The 4801-nt window shown below is 45.6% G+C and overlaps 1 pseudogene; it reads left to right on the plus strand.

Moving 5' to 3' along the window:
* The first annotated feature begins 938 nt into the window (after nt 1–938).
* The window catches only part of LOC115868137, a 28116-nt pseudogene continuing 24253 nt past the window's right edge, over nt 939–4801 (plus strand).

Here is a 4801-nt window from a genome sequence, read left to right on the forward strand (position 1 = left end):
CTGATGTTTATGATTAGCAAGAATAAGCCTTCTTAGAGGATTTTTTGGGGGGGTGGGGGGAGAGAGGGGGAATGCTTTCAGCTTTTTGTCTTTTCGATTTTTAGATGTACAAAGCATTTTTTTCCTCATAAAAAAAGGCAAACTAAAGTTTTCCTTCTGACATTCTGTACAAGCTTGTAAAAGAAACGTTGCAGCCACATGAACAGCCTGCAATCCAACTCTGCGATGACTCTGGACGCCGTGGGCCCAGGAACGACTGTGAGCTGATCGCCCGTGCTCTGACACTCGCCCGGGAAAACACTGTGGCCCAAATGCCAATTTGCAGAATCTAAACCCCGCTCAAGCCAGACAGTGAGCCCTTGGCAGGGAAACAGATTTCAGTGATCACATGTGCAATTATTCTTCTTCCCCATGATGACTGAATAGAGAAGTCTGCTGGCTTCTCTGACCCCAATGTGCTGAAGTCGGGGCAAGCTGTTTCCACTTAGCATCCCCAGGTGTTTGTCCCACCTGTCCCCTCAACCCACATCCTGAAGGACCCCAAGATGGGTAGGTGAGGTGGTGCAAGTTAGGAGGCCTCTAGCAGGTATCCAGGAGACCTGGTGGCATGGTAGTTAGAAGATGTGGCTGCTAAGCGAGAGGTCAATGGTTAGAATCCGCCAGTTGTTCCATGGGAGCGAGATGGGGCAGTCTGCTTCTATACATAGTACAAGCTGGGAAACGCAATGAGGGAGCTTTGTTCTGGGGTATGGGTTCGTTATGAGTCGGAATGGAACCTACAGCATGGGGGTTTCATCTGAGGCTGGACCTGTCTCACTGAACGTGTCCCCCAACTCCTCCATGATGCAATTGCACACTAGCCTTGTCCCCTAGTGAAGACAAGACCGGATGCGGGGTGCCTTCGTTTTGCATTGAGGGTTTATAATCACGACCCGGCCATGGATGAGACGGTGTGCCTGCCTCTTCCAAATACGTTGTTCGTGTTGCTATTAGGTGCCATCAGGTCAGTTCCAACTCACAGTGACCTCAGAACAAAGCACAATTGTTCTATTTAAGACCATTGTTGTAGACACCTGTCCATCCAGCTCCTTGAGCAGCTTCCTCATTCTCACTGATCTGCTCACCATTCCCTTCTCCAGGGACTGGTCTCCCGTCCTCACTTCTAAAGAGCATTCTAGCTGCACTTCTTTCAAGGCAAAGGTGTTTGTTCCTCTAGCCTGGCTTAGTCTCTGCACCATTCTTTGCCAACACCAACATTTAAATGCATCGATTCTTCTTGCAGTGGTTCTCAACCTTGCTAATGCCGCGGCCCTGTCATACAGCTCCTCATGTTGTGGGGACCTTCCCCCCTCAACCATAAAATTATTTTAGGTGCTACTTCAGAACTGTAATTTAGCTACTGTTATGAATTGAACCCCTGTGAAAGGGTCGTTCGAACACCCAAAGGGGTCACGACCCACAGGTTGAGAACCGCTGCATCTAGTCTCTTTATTCATTGCCCAGCTTTTGCATGCATTCACAGCGACTGAAAATACTGTGGCTCAGGCCTGCCACACCTGCAGCTTGTGATGTCTTACAATTCTAGAAGCACAGAGGCATGCAGTGTGGCTGCCCACAATATCTGTTTATTTGACTCAACCATGTCATCTTCCAATCATTTACTTAACTAGCAAACATTAGGAACCTATACCATGTCCCAGAAAGAGCCCTGGTGGCATAGAGGTTACACATTAGGCTGTTACTTGCCAGGTCTGCAGTTTGAAATCTCCAGTGGCCCCTCTGGAGAAAGACGAGGCTGTCTACTCCGTAAAGAGTTAATAATCTCAGAAACCCACTGTGGTAGTGACATAATCTGGTGTCAATTTGAGACTACTAAGAGTGAAGAGGTGGAGTTTAGCTTGTCAATGAGGTCGCAGCTTGATGACCTCATTTGGAGGCGTGAAGGAGATAAACAGCTCTCTGGAGGTGAGATCCAAGCTCTCTGCTTGGTCTTCTTGTTGACAAGACACACGGTGCTATACTAATGGAACCAGAGCACTGAAGCTGGAGGAGCCACATGGAGACCCACGCCAGCGCTGAGATGCTTCCACCGCCACTGGATCCACAAGACCTCCCACCCACTGGCCTGTGATCTTCCAGCATTCAGCATCATTGCATCTATTGCATGAGTCTGAAGAGGAATTTATAAACTGGTATTGGAAATATGGGCTAATATTGGACTTATGGACTTGATCTGGATAGGGCTGGGGTATTTTCTGAATATACCATTGTTCTTTTATATACAGATCTTTCTTATACACATACGAGTGTCTATGGATTTGTTTCTGTAGTCTACCTGGACTAACACACCCATGGAGTAGTTCTCCTGTCTCCTATAGGGTCACTGTTAGTGGGAACAGACTCCATGGTTGGGGGTAGACTATGGCCAAGCTTGATCCTTAGGAAATGGAGGGACTGGGAGGAAAGGAAGGTAGAGGCTGCTTTGTGAAGCTCAGTCTGGCTTCAAGGAAGCTTGCAAGTCACCTAATCAGCTACAAGAATCAGTTTCAGTCCAATTCAGTGATCTCTGTGCCTCATCCGAGTATGAGCTATAATTCCCCCACAGAGGACAGCTGTGCAGGATTCTCCTTGAAGAGCAACTTCAGGGAATCATAACAAAAAACAACTGCAGGAAAACATAACAAAAAATCACTCCAAGACAGTACGAAACTAAGTAGCACCTGTGGTGAGTGGAGATGATCACTGGGATGGCCCCACCTGACTCTTTAGTCACATTCCAGGTCTCCAGAAGCCGAAAGAAAAGACCGACTCAGAAATAAATAAATGGACAGATGGAACTACACTTATTTTTATTTAATACGGATATAGATATATAGATATAAAATACTTACATTCTGCACTTGGAGCTCCTAGATGGTGCAAAAGGTTAAGTGCACAGGTACTAATGCAAAGGTTGGAGGGTCCAGCACACCCAGAGACACTGAGGAAGAAAGGCCTGTCTATCGACTCCCAAAAGGTCCCAGCCATGAAAGCCCTAACGGACAGTTCTACTCTGCACACACTGGGTTGCTGTGGGTCAGAATCAACTCAGCAACAACTGGCTTGATTTTTGGTTGACATGTTATGCTTTTCAACCTGAGAGAAATACCTTAAAGAATAAAAATGCTTTGACTATCCAAGCAAGTGGGACAAATTGTTATCTACATCAGATGCATCTACTTAAGATATTAACTTTTGCCTGAATTTGAATTTCAGTAGACTTTAAGACTTTTCCACCATACTTCTCCATCACCCTCTCATTTCTGTGTTTTCATTTGTTTAACACCAGCATCAGCGCCTTATGGCCCACAGTGTGGCCCACTGCCTTCTTCCTATATTCCATAGACAAAGAAGGATCCTTTCCGTTTTAAATGGTTGGGGAAAAAACCTGCCCTCATAGCCCCCAAATAATATTTGCAACACATGGGCAGAATAAAAATTCAAATTTCATTGTTTTTAGATAAACTTTTATTAGCAATCACCCATATCCGTTTGTTTGCTATTGTCTCTGGCCACTTTGGGCCCATGAGCTGACTTGAGTAGCTATAACAGAGACTCTATGGCTCAGAAAACTTCAATGATCTAATGTGGTTGATCTCTGCTTTAATCAAGCATTAATTGCTTCTTTATACATGGTGTCACATGTTGGCCTGTTTGTATCTTTAGTCATGTTGATTTTACATACTTGCCACAAAAACCATTCCTTCAGAGCATTACCTCCCGGAGCCTTGGGCTCAGCTGCACTCCTTGCCAAGGCTGAGCAGCCTGATGGCCAAACAACGCCATGGCTGATCCAGTCCCGCCCTGACCTTCCCCTTCTTGGCTGGCCGCCTGGTCGGCTGCTTTTTCCCTTGTCTTGGTGACTCTTGCTGCGGCTATTCTCCATCATTCCGTCTCTGGTACAAACATCCTCCCCTCTAGTGGCCCGTTGTGTACACTTTCTATGGTTCTTTCTTCCAACGACCGAGTCCCCTTGATCCTAGGAGCTCTGGAGTCCCGTGTCCTCTTCTCACAACGTCCAGGAGACTGACCCAAATGAAGACACACGGCCCCTTGGTTCACCCGTGGAACCTCCGCTCGCTTCCTCGTTGCTCATCCACCTGAAATTCTTGGCTTCAGCCAGAAAGGCTATGGGCTTCAGGCTTCTCTTCTCTTCTGTAAATATTTTAATACAAGTAATCAAAACAAAACTGTCTTTAGTTGTTGGAGGACTTCATCTTGTTTTATTTTTCCCATAAACTATGTGGAGTTTTTTCTTCACAGTAGTTCTATTAAAGCCACATGGTTAAGACAAACCCGTGAGCAATGTTGTCAACATTCCGCTTGTCCCTCAAATTTGTTTTTGTAAACAACTTTTAATTTTCCATGGAAATGGGTGAGAGGGGAGGGTGCCATGCACTATGAATCAGAAATGTCAACTGATGATGCTTCATGGAATTCCTCACCCAAGGAACTTCAGACAGAGCACTAGCTTTGGCTCCTTGGATCACTTCCTCTCCTCACCCCACACAGAGGGACACCAGTGTGGTTGCAGGGGTGGAAGAAGGTGAGATGCCTGAGAAATAAGGCTCCAAGAATAACCTGGGATTTGAGCTGGTGGGGTTAGAAGTGGGATCTTCTCTCTTTTTAAAAAAATTTAAATTAATTTAATTTTTTTTAACATTTTATTTAGGGGCTCATACAACTGTTATCGCAATCCATACACACATCAATTGTGTAAAGCGCATTTGTACATCATTCTCAAAACATTTTCTCTCCACTT

The sequence above is a fragment of the Echinops telfairi genome, unplaced genomic scaffold, assembly GCF_000313985.2.
Source record: "Echinops telfairi isolate 266 unplaced genomic scaffold, ASM31398v2 ScPeMD7_7;HRSCAF=31, whole genome shotgun sequence".
NCBI classification, from domain to species: Eukaryota; Metazoa; Chordata; class Mammalia; order Afrosoricida; family Tenrecidae; genus Echinops; species Echinops telfairi.